This window comes from Danio rerio, chromosome 10, assembly GCF_049306965.1.
Source record: "Danio rerio strain Tuebingen ecotype United States chromosome 10, GRCz12tu, whole genome shotgun sequence".
Taxonomy (NCBI): Eukaryota; Metazoa; Chordata; class Actinopteri; order Cypriniformes; family Danionidae; genus Danio; species Danio rerio.
Window position 1 is genome coordinate 11,774,617 of NC_133185.1, and position 18,914 is coordinate 11,793,530.

Here is an 18,914-nt window from a genome sequence, read left to right on the forward strand (position 1 = left end):
TACAGCATTTTTAATTGCATAAAAGCAGCCATGTTGGAGTGGGGTCTGGATGCAGACTTGGTGCAGTTGCAAAGTGAGCTGCATGCAATGCTTTTTAAAGTCTTCACCTAACTTCACCCCTTCCCCTCATAGTGACGTCACTAGTTCAATTGAGTGCAATGTGTCTGATATTGCAAGTACGAAATATGCAGTCTCAGCTCTCAAATCCAAGCCTGCGTCCAGATACTATTGCCTTGGTGAGCAGAATAGGCTTAAAACATCTTCTTTAAAAGTCTTATTGATCCAAACTTGCACTAGAAAAAAAAAATGCAGCTTTTTCAAAATACTTATTAAACATGAGCTCAAACAACACAATTCTGGAGATTTTTAGGACAACTTAATTATTTTAAGTTCAATCCACTTTTTTACATTAACTTAATTTGTGTTGGGACTACATGAACGACCTGTGTGAAACCAAGCTTTTTTTTTACAGTGTGCCTCCAGTAATGTACATCTATAAATACACTCCACTAATTCACAGATTTGTAAATGCATGTGTGGTTTCCACTGATGTAACGGCACTTAGTGAAATACTGTGGAGTATTTGTTCAATGTGAATAAATGGGGGATTTGGGTCAAGAGGGAATGACTTTCACATGATGTCTTGCAGCTTATGGAGGTCATGGGATATATGGTACTAGTAGCTTTTCTTCCCCCTGCCTTTTTCTGCAGTAAAGACGTAAGGAATCCAGGCATACGAGCTCATAAGTCATTAGGTTCAGTGCTATGAGGATTAACCCTGTTTTTTGCATGATTACACAATGGCTGATTGGATTAGCATGCTAGCATACTACATGGTACTATTTTTGCAACGTGCATTATACATTTCATTACTTTTCATTTGTGTGTCACGAACAAGGTGTTATCAGCAAGTTTTTTTTGTTGCTTCACTCAAAAAAATATTAGGCTTAACAAGCAAATTTATGTATTGTGATTTCATATTATATTTTCATCTATTTGGATTACATACTTTAAACATAATTAAACTAATAAACGTTATGTGATTGATATTAGTTAATTGTAACAAATTAGAACTAGATTTATGTAATAATATCAACACATCCGATATGTATTAAATGCTTCTTCTAAATTAATCTACACTGTAAAAAAATGTGTTGGCACAACATGAATTACTTATTAGTTTTTACAAATTTAAGTAGATTGAACATAAAACAATTAGGTTGTCCCCCCAAAAAACTCAAGAATTGTGTTGTTTTTTCTTTAACCAATCTCATAGAGTTGAACTAATTGCATCTGGCTGTTTTTGAAGGTAACTGGTAGCAAAGAATTTATTTGGGCTCAGTTTAAACAAACAAATTAAGTTGAAAATTAGCAAATTTATTTCCTGTTTTAATTCAGCTCATATAAATTGTTTACAACTAGTTAACAAAATTTAGTAAATCCAATGAATTTCAGTGTAATTAAATCTAATATTATTTAATTTTAACAGATTAAGATTGATTTTAATAAATCTGACAACATACATTAAACAACCTGATTAATTCAAATGAGGGTACAAATGGTTGATGACAAACACCATCATGATTAATTTTTTTGAGTGTCCTCCCATATTTGTCAACAATTTGATGGATTCTGCTACCCTGTTAAATAAAACATGCAACATATGGTGGTCATATGTTAGCAACTTACTGATGCATATTCCATACTTGTTCCATTTAAATAGTATGTACATTGTGCAGTTTGCAGAATTTAGATTCGGTATGGCAGTTTGAATGAAGAGGAAAATAAGTAATAATGAACACTTCTCTATCCTATGTTGGTGGTGGACAGTGATTGAAAAAAACATACTCAAGTAAAAGTATCTGTTGTAAATTTTGCTCAAAGTATGAGTAAAAAAATAGCCCTTTCTAAAACACTCAAGAGTAGTGAGTATTATGCTGTAAAAAGCTGATACATTTACATGTAATTTATGGATTTGTGTAAACGTAACTGTTACGATTGACCGGGTGGATGGAGGCAAAAAGGTGTCACAGAAGCCACTGGTGAAAGTGAAGAGTGATTTATTTTCACAAAGGGAAAACAAAAATCCAGCAAAAAAGGTGAAAGTGACAAAATAACAATAAAAAAAAAAAAAAACTATTCAATATTAACAATGTATATACAGGCTTGTTCAGCTAAATCAAGTAAATGACCTGAACAAAATCTGTTACCACTACTGCCACAAACACAACCTTCTCCTACAACTACCCACACCGAGTGAATGTTTGGGGCCATTTTATTGTATTGGCCCCGCCCATGGGTTCAACCATTTTACTGGTAGTGGGTTACCATGTAGACAAAAAAATACATAAAAATACATTCAACAGAAGTATAAATTAATGCAAGTAAATGAATATGCATACAAAACTCAAAATATAACACAACAAATAACCAATACAAATTTAAACAACAAAACTGTGGTTTTTATTTACCAACCAGGGGGTAGTGACCCTGATGATGTCATGGAAAATGGCTGCCCCAAAGTGAAGGTGGGAAAAATCTGTATAAATGGCTTTGTTTGAAAGTTAAACAGGTTTGGTGCTGAGAAATGGAAACTGGTAAGTATATGTAAACGCTCTATGTTTGGTTAATAAATGAAGTTTAAAAGAAAATGTGTCTGTGGTTATTTCAGTGTTGATATGGGCTATTGTTTGACATAAAAGTTAAATTTTAACATAAACACAATGCTAATCTTGACAGAAAAAACAACATATACACATTACTCAAACACACACATGCACAATACAAATAACACAAAGGTCCATGTTTAAAAGTATGTATTTTATGTATGAGTGCAATGAGATGTGTGTTTGTTAGTCACAGTGTCTTTTAGTTTTACACTGTGACAGTAACATTCTGTAGTGCATTTAGTTACTGCACAGAAGGCACATAACATCATAAGATGTTAGTATTAGGTTAGATTTAGGTTGTGATGTTAGGTGACCACAATTCAATGTCTAGCCAGCATCTAAGGACAACATTATTTTGATATCCAATAACGACGTGGATTTTGGGTTGGAAAGTGACCAAAATCCAACGTCGAGACATCTTAATCCAAAGTCATATTGACATCACATACTGACATTTATTCATCAGTTATGGCAACAAAAATCCAACGTCTGATAGATGTCATACTGATAACGTTCCCACAACGTCAAGCTGTAACATCATTAGACGTTGAAATTTGATTGGTTTTAGGTTGGACTTTGGCCTGACCTTGAGTTCTGACGTCAACATGATTTTCATTTTCAAACAAAATGCAACGTCTCCACGACACTGGGGTACAACGTCATTGTAAAGCCATGTTGACGTCTTGTGCCTGCTGGGTGTTTAAGGTCATTTCGGTCATCATACAGTAAACATCCGGCATCTTCTCATAAGTTACATGAATCTAAACAGTCTCTGGGTCAATTTGTGTAAAAATTTTGGACATCTTCTTGGACACTTAATGGTTACTAAATGCCAGAATCATTCATTCATTTTCTTTTCGGCTTAGCCCCCTAAATTAATCTTTGGACTGTGGGGGAAACCGTCAGAATGCCCTTCCAGCCACAACCCATCTCTGGGAAACATCCACACACGCACTCATACACTACGGACAATTTAGCTTACCCAATTCACCTGTACCACATGTCTTTGGACAGTGTGGGAAACCTGAGCACCCAGAGGAAACCCACACGAACACAGGGAGAACATGCAAACTCCACAAAGAAACACCAACTGAGCCGAGGCTCGAACCAGCGACCCAGCGATCTTTTCGCTGTAATAATTTTAACTATGCGGTTTTTAGATGCATTTACTTTTAATGCTGGGAAGTTCTTAAAAAGCCTACTGTTTTATTTAATTTATTAGTCTCATTTTCTATTTTAATTTTATATTGCGTTTAACATTTTAAAAACATTTTGCTAATAAGTACTTTACTTTTATTTTGCAATCTAATTTATATACTTATGTTTTGAACACATTTTACTGGTAGTTACTTGAATTATCATTTTTAAATCATTTAATTAAAATAAATAAAAAAAAAAGAAACACAATTACTTCATTTACTTTTGAAAAGCTGGAAGCACCCCCTCTGTGTAAAACATATGCCAGAATAGTTGGTGCTTCATTTTGCTGTGGTGGCCCCAAATAAATAAGGGACTAAGCCTAAGGAAAATGAATGAATGATGTACAGTTGAAATCTGGATTATTAGCCCTTCTTTGAATTTTTTTTTCGTTTTGAAATATTTCCCAAATGATGTTTAACAGTGCAAGGAAATGTTCACAGTATGTTTGATTCTATTTTTTTTCTTCTGGAGAAAGTCTTATTTGTTTAATTCCGACTAGAATAAAAGCAGTTTTAATTTTTTTAAAAACATTTTTAGGTCAAAATTATTAGCCTCTTTAAGCTACATTTTTTCGATAGTCTACAGAACAAACCATCGTTATACAATGCATTTTTCCTTTTCCAATGATCTGATTTGGTGACCAAACTCCTTCAAACAGACATCTCAGTGTATATGCACAGACGGATATTACTCAAATTCCTTTCTGCATTGCTGTCATTGTTTCTTCAGTACACATGAGTCTCAGGAGTGTGTGTTTGGATCTCAGTGTGGATGAGAGGAGGTGAAGCCCCAGACACCGCAGAGGTAACGTGACCGGGGTGTGTCATTCTCACACACACACACATACATATATAGAGGTATCTTTGTGTGATCTCTGTCTGTCTCCAGTGGGCAGAGAGTAATGTGATATGTGTGTGTGTGTATGTGTGTGTGTAATACTGGCAGTCGCACTGAGCCCATCTGCTGTAGCAATGTGTCACTGTAATTACGGCTGGATGTCTTGTGTCAAAAAGGACTGCTCTTTTGCAGACGGACGGATGCAGATCCGAGGGAAGAATCTTACTTTCTATGTTAATTTGAATTAGAGGGTAATGATTAACCTGGAGAACACCACTGATGCTTCAAAGGAATAGTTCACTCATAAATAAATTACTCTGTTATGATTTACTCAAGTTTATTTGTATAGCGCTTTTCACAATAATTATCGTATTAAAGTAGATTTACAAAAGATGCACATTACTGCATTGTTTTAAAGTTATTACGGTATATGTAAACACAGTTAACCTGGAGGTATTTCGTGTATAGGTGATGTCTATTTACTCACCTTATTATGCAAATAGAGAAGTTTGGAAGAATGTCTTAAATGCTCATTTCCATTCTTTGAATGGGGATGGTGATTTCAAGCTTTAAGGAGAAAAGAAATTATTACTTTATTTTAAGCATTAAAACAAGGGTTCCCACTTTAAGCAAAATGTTAAATTCCCTGACTTTCACAAACTAAAAAATGAATTTACATGACAACAAATTTGACAAAGTAATAATAAATCAAAATTAAAATAATATTATTAAAATTGTTTTAGCTTGAATACCAGATTGGATGACTTTAATAACAACTTCAAGAAAAACGATGGATAATTTACTTCAGAATATAAAATATCTGAGATACTTACAGTCAATCTCCCATAGTTGATAGTAGTTTTCCAGACTAGGCAGCGAAGATAACCGTTTTTAAGGTATTATCTTAAAAACTTAAGGTATTGACTTAAAAAGTCAAGGATTTAAAACTGCCAAAATTTTCAGCAATACCATTCCTAAGGTATGTGTAAGATTTTTTATTTACGTTCTTAAGTTTTTTAGGACAACAGTATCTCCAGGTAGAAAAGATATCCAATGATGCCGTTTTAAATTGTAAAAATATCTGTGTTTTTGAAACAAATGAAGACACAGAAGTCAATGATTTATTTTCATTATCCAGCCTGACATATTTACTGCTCCAACATTATATAAATGTTTCTCAAAATAAAATATATTGTGTTCAAATTTAAGCCCTTAAAAAGTATTAAATTCACTGAAATATGCTGTTGTTGGTCTTAAATAATTTTAAACAGATCTTAATTTTAACTAATTGTCCATGTAAAGCTATAGCTAATCAGTACAACAAACAAATCCATTACAAATTAACATTTAACTATTTAACAATATGGTTTAATTGTCTTCCTTACATTCCTTACAATAACATTTGTTTAAAATCTGATCCATGTTTTTATGCATAAACTTATGTTGCCCATAAATTTTGTTTGTTATAGCTTTTTGTTTATAGCTTTTGTTAGCCTTAATTAACAGGTACAGTCTGGTAACTGCACCTGACTGCAAATAACTAATTGATGAGCATAAAAGGAATAAAATGAAACCAAAAAAAAAAGCCTGACCATAACAATATAACGTAAAAGAAAAAATATAAAAAATATTTTATAGAAAAAAGAAATTTTCATAATTCGTAACAAAAATTTAAAGCAACAAATTTCATGACATGGTCAAATATATAAAACAATTCCCTGACTTTCAATGTCTGTAATAGACCTTTTAAAATTATGTGACCTGGGGGAATCCCGTATATCAGTGGCAAAATGACTTAATAAACGTTTAGAATAAATAATTTTAAAATAAATAATTAAAATAATTATGCTCACCGTTAGTTTTGATCAATTAAATGCATTCTTGTTAATTGAAAATCCTTTTGATTTAATCATAATGATAGTGATTTCTTTAACTATTGCACTTCTCTAATAATTTTAATATTAAAGGCCCAAATTCACCCCCCAAAAAATAAAAATTATGTCATCATTTACACACCATTCATTTGTTTGAGTTTTTTTCTTCGGTCAAACACAAAAGAATATATTTTAAAGAATGTTAGAAACCTGTACCCATTCACTTCTGTATTATTTGTTTTTGATGTTTATTGATTACCAATTTTCAGTTTTATTCATATTTTTTTATGTCAACAGAATAAACAAACTCATAAAGGTTTGAGGGAGATGAAACAGTGAAATTGTCATTGTTGGGTGAACTATCCCTTTAATCGATGAATAATGAACCGTACTGTCTTTAAAGGCTTTCTTTTGAAGAATGTAATTTCTTTAAGAGTCTTTTGTTTTGCCTTTATGATGTTTATATGTTTGTTTACATGTTCTTTGACACACTGTGCTAGTGCAGCATCTGACTTGCAATTCTTGAATCATCAAGGATCATGGTTTCAACTTAAACTCTTCTTCTATGATGTACTTAATAAAAAGGTCACATTTTATTCCTTGAAGTTGAGTAAATTAACATATTTTTTTTTTCTCAAAAGCTTTCACGTGAGCTTGCAGTCACATGGACTGTGAATCTCCATTTGCTGGAAACAAACTAAGATCATAAGCAGGTCTGTCAAATGGGATTTGAAATGGTATTTTCATTTTCTAGTCACCATTAATCATATTTTACTTTACTAAAGCTCTGTTAACAATAACTATGTGCGTCACAGAAATGGAGGAAGCTATTTTGAATAAAATAGATTTTACTGTAAGTATTAAAGAAAATATATCTCTGAGCTTTTATTGAGGCATTCAAGCGGTTGTTGTGGATCATCACCCTGTCTACAGTGTCAGCTGTAATTTATACAGTAATATAAGGCTTTGATTTGTGAGATAATTATATTGTTGGTAGAAGATTCTCTTAAAAATGACAAGTTAAAAAGTATTGACCCACCTAGCTAACGTTAGCATTTTAACAGCTTTTTAAAGTATGGAGAGGCATATCTGTTCAGCAGAAATCATTTACAGTTATCGAAATGATTTATTAAAGAAAACTGCATTTATTTTCCTCACATTGCAGTCTAAAGACAGCTCCAGCTAATATAGAAACTAACGTACATGTATTTTTATTTTTAAAAACTGTTCGCTTTTTTCATTCGTCATTTAATCCACTAAAATGATCTTTAATGTTATATGTCCTCTGCTTCCCTCTGGTGGTCTATATGAACTATATTTTAGGATATTGATGCAATTAAAATATACCGAATGTATACAATTTAAGCACATAAAAATATTTTAATATAGTAAACACGTGTCTTTGAACCATACTAAGTGTATTATAGGCCTAATATAACTCTTTGTTGATGAATGCTACAGCATACTCAAGTGTACCGCTTAACTAAGTTAGTAAAGTAAAAATACTGCTTAGTTTTGCAACAGTAAACTGGTTTACTGGAGTACAATATACGCTTTTGTAGAAATTTGTGTTTAATACTGAATAATTATCTTCTGTTCATGTGTTGTATAATCAGTTTAGTCTGATATCAATAGATTAAAGTACAATATGGTTCAAAAGCACAGCATTTACAGACAAATTACTGTATTTTTTAATGCAGAATGTACTAGTGGAAACCCGAAGGATACTACCCAGACAGCACACATACGTTGGGCCGACGTCGGCCGAAGGTCAACACGTCGGCCCCTTTAATTCTAACATCGGTATATGGTCGGCCAAACATACGCATGATCGTTCGGTCGTGTGTTCTATTGTTCCAGCTCAACAAACGTCGGCTCTGCATCGGTTAACGACCAGAGGCCGACGAAGCACTTCATAAGCACTTTATCTCTCATGCCCATGAAGGAATCCGGCAACATATTTGGTTTACAAGTAAGTTTTTGCGTGCATAATAAATTAGACAAACGCGACATGCATCATGTGAACTGCGTCGGTCGGTCCAGCTTTAAATAGTCTACATTAATGCAGTAAAACTGACCAAAATGCCTACAACACATGATTTCAATTCATTAAAATATAAAAAGTTTTATTGTTATGCTTTAATAATGAAAACGTTGTTTTTTTCTGGTGTTAACTGCTGTTTGCTTTTTTTTATTGTGGCTTTTTCTAATACATTTTTTCCAGTGTAAAAATCAAGTATGTTCTGCATGTTCGGCTGTTTAATTAAAATAAACACCTTTTTACAGAGTGACATCTTTGTTTTATATATATACTTGCATTTATATTTATTGGTTATTTATTTTTGACAGTGAATCTGATGCACAAATAAGTGTTTGTTTTGTAACAGATTAGTAGGCTATAAAGCTCGTCTTAAAGATAATAGCGTATATAAAACTACAAAATACATTTTAAATTCAATATATAAAATACAAGGTTATTATTTAAATAGTCTATGGAGTGATCATGTTTATAAATGTAATACTGCATGACTTTGATGTGCGCGCGCGCGTCTCATTCCAACACTGGAGCGGAGGGGATGTTGCTATGGGAAACGAAGCTACAACACGACACGACACCACCTGAAAGACACAACACGACTTCTCTCAAGCTGCCGTTTTGACAGTTTTCAGGTAAGTTTAGTCCCTAAAACAAAGCAAATACAACATAAAACTGTTCCTCACACTTTTATTATTGGCAATTGATGAATATTCAGTTGAATATTATGTTATATAAGAGTGGTAAGTCTTCGTAAAAGTCCGTTAGCATATTAGCACTGGTAACGTTAGCGTCGTGGTAATATTACGTTAACTTACTTAATGTTAGCTCTTGTTAAACTTGTTTGTTAAAGTTTTGGCTTTTATTTATTCTTTATGTGTAGATGAGAGGTTTTGTCAATGTTTTATTTAATGCACTCCATATGTAACGTTAGTCTAATACGCATTGTACTGTAAAGGACCGTGAATCAAAAGTTCAATCGTGTTTTGATATTTCATAGTAACGTTATCTTAAACAAATGTTAAGTAAAAAAGTGTTCTGTGGTTTCAGGAGTGAGAGAATAACCCCCTGCTAGAGAAAACATAACACAAGATTCCTAAATTTCTGAAGGGAGCTGATCACAGAGATGCAGAAAAGACAGGTAACTTTAAGCAGAGGATTAATTCATATGAATTTTCATTGCACATCATTATGCACATGTTACATGTCTATATATTATGCATCTGTTACTTGTCTTTATTGCAGTTATTTTAAGAAAGTTTTGACATTGAAACATGTGAGTGGTGTTAAATTTCACATCACATGATTCCTTAGAACTTAATAAATATGCAGATTTGCTGCTAATGAAGTAATATTTGTTATTTTCATTTTGTTAAATTTTTTTATGATTAATTGATTTATTAAATCTTAGAAAAAAGTTTACACTAAATTATTTGTCATCACATCTGTTTTTAGCATTGATAGCAATCAGAAATGTTTCTTGAGCAGCAAATCAGCACCATTTGATAATCACCATTATATTAGTTCAACCTCAAGCACCAAATCAACATCTTAAAAAAAGATTTCTGAAAGATCAAGTGACACTGAAGACTTGAGTAATGATGCTGAAAATTCAGCTTTACATCATAGCTATGAATTACATGTATATTTACACTGTTCACTCATCCCTTACACCTTAACTCATCCTCAAACATGTCAATTTAAGCCCTAAATGAATAAATTTTGATTTGTACAGGCATGATATGCAACTTGTATTCAGTCGTTTTGTTTTGTCTTTCTTTTGGTTTTGTTTTCCACATCAACTGAAAAGGAGGTCAAAGTTTAACCTAAGTGCCGTGTAGCTGATGAACATCTTTATATGTAAGTATATTTTTGACTGACTGCCAGACACTTGTCAAACAGTGATGAGCAAACGAGGGGCCGTTCTTTTAAAAAGATCAGGGAGATGCAAGTCTGGAGATTAATATACGTTTTAATTCAAAATTGATTTATCTGGAAAAATTTAATAATGTTTTGAGATGTGCCCTATATGCATTTAGATGTCCATCCATGTTTAAAATACTTTTAAATTTAACAACGGCTGTAAGTTATAAAAATGTTAAAGTAAATTGAGAAAACATTTTCATCAGTTTGACAACATACACAATCTCACAAATAGCATAGAATAAGTCACAAAGCTGTCTTTGTCTGTGTTTTATTACTCTCTTTCGCACTCTCGGCCACTGTATGCAACAGTGATTAGTATAATGTAACAGTAGACAGATGAGGAATGTGAATATGTAGTTTAACTTTAAAGAGCGTTACTACTGGAACCATTTTTTATATATATTATATTTTTATATACATTTTATATATATGTGTATATGTATATGTGTGTGTATTGATTTCCCTTTTAAAAAAATTAAGCAAAAAATTAATTATAAGGTAGATCAGCTCCTGACAGACATGTTAACAGATCAGTTTAACTCTTATTAAATTCATTCATTAATTTTCTTTTCTGCTTAGTCCCTTTATTAATCTGGGGTAACCACAGCGGAATGAACTGTCAACTTATCCAGCATATGTTTTACGCAGTGGATGCCCTTCTAGCTGCAAGCCATGACTGGGAAACAACCATATACGCTTATTCTCACTCATACACTACAGACAATTTAGCCTACCCAATTCACCTGTACCCCATGTCTTTGGACTTGTAGGCAAAACCGGAGAACCCAGAGAAAACCCACGCAAACGCAGGGAGAATTTGCAAACTCCACACAGAAATGCCAGCTGATCCAGCCGAGGCTTGAGTCAGCATCCTTGCTGTAAGGCGACAGCACTACCTATTGTGCCACCACGTCACGCTCTTATTTCTATTGTATAATTTCTATTCTACAATGTATCTTATTGTTAATTCAATAAGAGAATTAACTGCACAGTTACTTAAAATGTGTGGATGGGATTACATTATTTGTTAACCCAAAGTGAGTTTCTCTTTCTTTGCAGTATTGGATGCCTAATTGCAGTTCAACTCCAAACTCAGTTGGACCAGCTGATCAGTGTCTTCAGTATTACCATAAGCTACTGGGCAGATGTGTGGACAGCTATGAGCCAAACTTGGGACGTTTGGTTTTTAGGTAATACCAGTGACAAAGTATTCAGTAAATTGCTTATAATAAAAGATGCTCACTGCTTACCCCCTTATAGTTAAGTTGTTTGCAGTTTCATTGTTGTAAAAATACCATACTTTTTCCTTTTTTTATAAGCAGGTGTGACCGTCTGGGCAACAGAAACAAGACAACTAATCATAGTTGAGTTGAGATTAGTATTATTAACTTGACTAGTTTGGTTGCAGACTTGTTCAATACTTAACAATTTGTATAAGTTACAAGATCAATGGTCCTGCTATCAATGTTTTTGTAACTTAAATTCATTACAGTTTAGATACAATCAAATGTCCAAACCATCTCTGAGTGAATGACATCAAGGAAACAGGATCAAAAGATCATTCATTATAGACCGTTTCATAGGTAACAGCACATCCTTTGTGAAAAATAATTTATTTTTGTGTCATCATCACAAGACAAAATACATTTCAACTGATTTCAGTTGGTTATATTTTTCAGGTCATTCTGTTCTCCTGGTGGTGAGGATGTGCAGAGGCTGTATTTGTGCAGCTGTATTCACACATACAAGTAGCCGACATAGAGTTCTGGAGCAGGACAGACAGGTAGTTCACAGTGGCTAGGCTAGAAGTTTATACTTTTATACAAAATACTCCGCTATTTTGGGGGGTCCATACAAATAAACCAGTGTAAGCTATACTATTGCACTGAAAAAATTAAATGAAAGAATTAATTAATCGGTTGAACACAAAATATTTTAAAGAAAGCTTGAGTATCATTGTATACATTATACATTGTATACATTGTAGTACATGAGCTGGCTAATACAGATTCGTAAATGTTTAGTTGTTAAGATTAGTTAAATACTAAATCCTATACTTGAGACCGGCTGCATATACAGCTTTAACTGAACTGAATTTAACTAGAACTACACCAGCATTCCAAGTGCTCTGGACTAGATTTTTGCTCTGGTGCCTCTAAAATGTTTGATGGCATTGCATTTAACACTGCAATTTTACATGTTAAAATCACAATCCATATAGGCAATATTGACTTGTAAATGATTAACAAAAATCGGGTCAACACACATAATGGGGATTGTGTGTAGAATTTTGAGGAAATTAATGAATTTAATCCATTTTGAAATAAGACTGAAACATTAAAAATGTGGAAAAAGTGAAGCGCTATCAATACTTTCCGGATGCATTGTATATGGTTTTTAAAAAAATAGTCCAACACTATCTACAGCAGCAAAAGACCCTCCACATCAAAAGCTACTGGTCAGCTCACGATTCAGCAAACATCTGAAAAACAAATAGCTTATTATGCCTTCACAAGAAATCAGTGTTTTTGTGTCTAATGAAGATAGTACTATTTTATTAAATTATTATTTAGCCTGGCATGTTTACTGTTACAAAATATTTTAAATGTTTCTTAAAATAAAACATATTGTGTTCAATGGGGAAAAAGTAGCTGTTTTTTTTTACAGAGATAAAAAAAAACACATTTCAGAGCAGTAATCACAATACTGTGAAACTGTGATATTTTTATCTAAGATTATACCCTCAGAATCTTATACCTGCCCATTCCTAGCCAGTTAGTTAAAGCATTCAGTCAGAGTTTTTTTTTATTTTTTTTTCAGTTGTCCTATATTCTGTTTTTCTTTGTTCTTGGAAATGCTGCTGTGCATGAAAATGTGACGATATATCCAGGTTCTATAGTTATTCTGAAATAAATCTTAAAATGAAACAATATTTAAAAATGCAATATTTAATGTGTCAGACACTGAATAAACATGTCAATTCATTTATATTAATCTGATTCCTTAACAGGGCAGCACGGTGGCGCAGAGGGTAACACGTTTGCCTCACAGCAAGAAGGTCGCTGCTTCGAGCTTCGGCTGGGTCAGTTGGCGTTTTTGTGTGAAGTTTGCATGCTCTCCCCGTGTTGGCGTGGGTTTCCTCCGGGTGCTCCGGTTTTCCCAAGTCCAAAGACATAGGTGAATTGGGTATGCTAAAATTGACCATAGTGTATAAGTGTGTGTGAATGAGTGTGTATTGGTTGCAGCTGGAAGGGCATCCGCTGCGTTAAACATATGCTGGATAAGTTGGCCTTTCATTCCGCTGTGGCGACCCCAGATTAATAAAGGGAATAAGCCCAAAAGAAAATGAATCCTTAACAGTTAATATTGGTATAATGAGCAGCAGTTGTCATTTATGTAAATTAACCATTTGAGCGTGCTTTGTTTGGGGTATGTTGTGCCATTAAATTGTCAATTGTCAATTTCTACATTTTAAATCTGCTTTAACTTTCTTCTTTCCTATGAACCTGGAAATATAAAATATATATTTTTTTGGTTTTTAACAAATTGCTTATTTTATTCTTAGATTGGTGTACGCTGATGGTCTGCTGAGAATTCTGCTGAGTTTAAGGGATCCTCCTGTCAGAAAACCTCTCCAAAGTACAATAGGACTAGTAAGTAACATCTTAAACATACACTACTGTTTCATAGCTTTTAGGTTGGTATGGTAAATTCTCTTCTGATAGTGTCAGCTTTATTTAATTAATACAGTCAAGCAGTACTACTGTGAATTTAATACAATGTATATAATTAATAGTGTCACATGATCCTTCTGAAAAAAATAGTATTCCAATGTACTGATTCTCTCCTCAAGCTGTTTTTTTAAATATAATAATAATGTAATGTGGTATCTGAAGATTAGACATATATTTAGATACACATTTATACTAACACAATGATACTAAAAACCAAAAAAAATTCATTATGATTTCACAAGGAATTTAACTTTCAAATGGCTTTTCTGAAAATTAGTGCTCAGACACACTCTTTAAGTTTAAATTAAATTACACATTTTAGCTAGGCACTTGCATAACACATACTCCAGTTATATGTCATGAAACAAATAATATATATTTGTGGTAATATGAACTGCTGCAATGCTAATCTTTCTCCTTTTGGTTTCTTGCTTTATTTAAGGGTTCCCACTACAAGGATTAGATTTGGCTACTACAGTCCTGGTTTGGGCCAGCCTCACTTGTGAAGACTAAAGATGAAGACAACATACAAGAACAATTTAGAGGATGGCGACACACTTTTTATTCCACCTATATATCCCCTTTTATGTGTAAGCAACATTCCACAAGATAAAACAAAACTAAATGACAGGTTATATCTTTTAATTTTATCTGTTTTCTTGGAACATTGTACACAATTTACAACCAGTTTTTATATATATATATATATATATATATATATATATATATATATATATATATATATATATATATATAGGTCAGAGCAAGAAAATGTTGTGTTTTCTTCTGGAGAAAGTCTTATTTCTTTTATTTATATTTTAGTTTTGAATTAAAAAAAAAAAAACATTTTAAGGTCAATATTATCAGCCTCTTTAAGCAATTTTTTTCGACTGTCTACAGAACAAACCATCGATATACAATAACTTGCCTAATTACCCTAACCTGCCTAGTTAAGCCTCTAAATGTCACTTTAAGCTGTATAGAAGTGTCTTGAAGAATATCTAGTCAAATATTATTTACTCAGTTATTAGAAACGAGTTATTAAAACTATTGTGATTAGAAATGTGTTAAAAAATATTTCCGTTAAACAGAAATTAAGGGATTATATATATATATATATATATAATGACAAAATCTGTTTTGTGTCGTGCATTAGAGTTTGCTTAAAAAAACTGGTTATCTCTGAGAAAGTATTGTTATTTTTTATTATTGATGTGTTATTAGTTCAGAGGAGATTGCAAATTGTTGAATGCCATTTATAAAAAAAAATTGTACTACAGACTTTAATAAGATTTTATCAGACAATTACTTTAATTTGTATGATTTTATTTACTACTGTAAATATTGTTTGCTTGGTATTTATTTTGTGTTTGTGTACTCTTTTATTATTGTATCTCCCTGAAGAAAGTCTTTTGGATACTGAACACATGACTGGAATTATCTTGTATTTTAAAATTATAGTCTTGGAAACATGCATTTTCTTTAACACTATTTAAGAAATTATAAGCATTATAACATGTGCTTACACAAGTTATTTGTGTTTTTACTGTAGTAAACTATAGTCACCCTTAGTGTACATGTTTTGAAGTACTTGTAAATATTCCTATGGTCTTAATATAAATGCTGCAATGAACTTTGTATTTAAAATCTTTATTGCACAGTAGCTTAGCCATGGTTATAGTACAACTTGTTGTTTTTGTTTTAAACGTGGTAAAACATGGTTATGTGTGATAAAAGTATGTTAATCTATTTGTATGTTTGTGAAAATATTAATAAATCTTCAACTGTTATTGAGAGTGGTGTGTCGTGTTTATTATAAATAAGCAGCTGCTGCATCTAGTGGTCCATAAGTATGAGCAAAACGCCTGAGAACAGCGCCTCCGCGGCGCGGCCGGTATTTCCGGTTGCGTCGTCCTAACATCGGCCGGACAGCGTTTCCGATCATTTGCCGACGTCGCGGCGACATTTTGCCAATTAGCAAACGCTCCCTGAGCGACATCGCACCGATGGAATTTTGAAAATCGGCACGACGTCGGCCCAACGTATGTGTGCTGTCTGGGTATTAGCTTTTGCCTTCCTATAAAACCAATATAATTTACATTACAACAAACACCCACTGGCCACTTTATTGGGTACACACTTTATTAGGTAAGTATACCTTTTGCCTTCAGAACTGCATTAATCATTCGTGGCATAGATTCAATAAGGTACTGGAAATATTCCTCATGGATTTTGGTTCATATTGACATGATAGTATCACGCAGTTGCTGCAGATTTGTCGGCTGCACATCCATGATCTGAATCTCCCGTTCTGCCACATCCCAAAGGTGCTTTATTGGATTGAGACCTGGGGACTCTGGAGGCCATTTGAGTACAGTGAACTCATTGTCATGTTCAAGAAACCAGTCTGAGATGATTCATGCTTTATGACGTGACGCGTTATCTTGCTGGAAGTAGCCATCAGAAGATGTGTACACTGTGGTCATAAAGGGACGAGCATGGTCAGCAACAATACTCAGGTAGGCTGTGGCATCAGCTGGTACTAATGGGCCCAAAATGTGAATCGTTGATACAAAACAGGATGGATTTATGCTTTCAAATTGTTGACGCCAAATTCTGATCCTGCCATTTGAATGTCACAGCAGAAGACTATGGTCATTCTCCTCCGCCCACAGATCTGCTGCTCACTGGATATTTTTTCTTTTTCGTGTTATTGTCTGTAAACCCTAGAATTGGTTGTGCACGAAAATCCCAGTAGATCTGCAGTTTTCTGAAATACTCAGACCAGCCCGTCGGGCACCAACAACCATGCCACGTTCTGTTCACTCAAATCACCTTTCTTGCCTATTCTGATGCTCGGTTGGAACTGCAGCAGATCTTGTCCAGGCCTGCCTACATGCATTTAGTTGCTGCCATGTGATTGGCTGATTAGAAATTTGCATTAGCAAGCAGTTAAACAGGTGTACCTAAAGTGACAGGTGAGTGTGTAAAACCATTACAAATACCATCATGGCTTCTTTAACAGGGAACAGTAGCTTTTATGCTAAACAATGCTACATATAATATTTTGCAAATCCAAAATTACAATTGCTTTCATCTTGCACTGTAAAGTATGTTTATTTTATTTTAGACTCATTGTTTTTGTGAAAATGTCAGCCTAAAATCAGTTTGCTGCTTATATTACTTCAGTTATTTGACAGTGAAATATGTTTGTTGCTAATATGTTCTTACAAAGATTAGCATCCAAAATTAGCATTTATCAGGTCATCATATTTCGTGTTTGTTTACTTATTCATTTGCATTCTCTGCCTTATAATAGCCCCTAATACAACATTAGTCTACTTCCTGATCACAAAGGCTATTTTGCTATAAGGAAGTAAACAAGGTTACATCAGGAGATAATAATGTGCTTCCTTCTTGGGTTGTGTTCCAAATGACAGGTTCACCAACTATTAATTACTTTGGTAAGCTGTTTTGCTAAATGCCTTAGCTTAAAGGGATAGTTCACTCAAATGAAAATTACATCATTCTATACACACCCTGGCGTAATGCCTTTTTAAATTCTCTGCAAAAGCATTAAGATTTCTTTTTTAAAAGTATTAAAGAATATGGTTTTATATGGCATGTTGTAAAGTGTTCAAATCTAAATTTAATGTATTTATTTATTTTTACTTTATAAGCATGTAGACAGGAGCCACAGGAATTAATTGTGTATCCTTGTATATGTTACTTTGACTCAAGTTGCCAGAAGACTTTGATTATAAGAATCACAAGGCATTAAAATCTTCTTTAATGTCCTACTGAAGAAATTAATTAAATTTGGATGGCCTGAGGTAATTGTAAATTAAATTTTTAGGGTGAACTCGTACTTTAATTGTTTGATTTGTGCAGTAACTGTGCATTCATGAGACTTAAAGGGCAGTTCAACCAAAAATTAAAGTTTACTCACCTTCAAGAGTTTCGTTTTTTTCTGTTGATCAAAAAGAGAAGAAATTTAGAAAAATGTTACAAACCGGTAACCCTTGACTTCCACAGTTCATTGATTTGTTCATTTTATTTTCCAGCTTAGTCCCTTTATTAATCTGGGATCGTCACAGCGGAATGAACCGCCAACTTATGCAGCACGTTTTACGCAGTTAATTCCTTTTTTCAGCTGCAATCCATCACTGGGAAACACTCATACACTCTCATTCCCACACATACATTATGGACTTGAGGGGTAAAACTGGAGCACCTGGAGGAAACCCATGTGAACATGGGGAGAACATGCAAACTCCACACAGAAATGCCAACAGACACAGCTGAGTCTCGAAACAGCGACCTTTTTGCTGCAAGGCGACAGCACTACCTGCTGCGCCACCGCGTCACCCAAAATAGTATAAAAACAAATCATATGGAAGTAAACGGTTACCAGTTTCCAATTTTTTTTTTTTTTTAATTTTATTATTTATTTGGTGGATTACTTAAGCATCACATTTTAGTTTTAGACTGAACTTATGCAGAAAAAGCAAAGAAGCAACTTTTGAATAAAAAAACACTAATAGTCACATGAATGCAAACCTATTTTTATTTTAATTAATGCATTTTATTAATTTATTTATAGATTTTTTTCATCAAACCTAGTCCTCCAGAAGGTGTG

At 33.4% G+C, this 18,914-nt stretch overlaps 1 long non-coding RNA gene across 6 annotated transcripts; it reads left to right on the forward strand.

Annotated features, from left to right (window-relative positions):
• Nucleotides 1–9,166: 9,166 nt before the first annotated feature.
• Nucleotides 9,167–15,088, forward strand: LOC141376319 (uncharacterized). 6 transcript variants are annotated; one of them, XR_012386159.1, is made up of 12 exons: nt 9,167–9,250; nt 9,666–9,756; nt 9,861–9,891; nt 10,426–10,475; nt 11,312–11,419; nt 11,601–11,731; nt 11,864–11,904; nt 12,034–12,124; nt 12,221–12,324; nt 13,552–13,718; nt 14,107–14,194; nt 14,718–14,918. It is a non-coding gene; the product is annotated as an uncharacterized lncRNA (long non-coding RNA). The 6 variants fall into 6 exon arrangements; XR_012386158.1 differs by lacking the exon at nt 9,861–9,891 and having other exon boundaries at nt 11,121–11,419; nt 14,718–14,886; XR_012386163.1 differs by lacking the exons at nt 9,167–9,250; nt 9,666–9,756; nt 9,861–9,891; nt 10,426–10,475; nt 11,312–11,419 and having other exon boundaries at nt 11,573–11,731; nt 11,861–11,904; nt 12,204–12,324.
• The last annotated feature ends 3,826 nt before the right edge of the window (nt 15,089–18,914 follow it).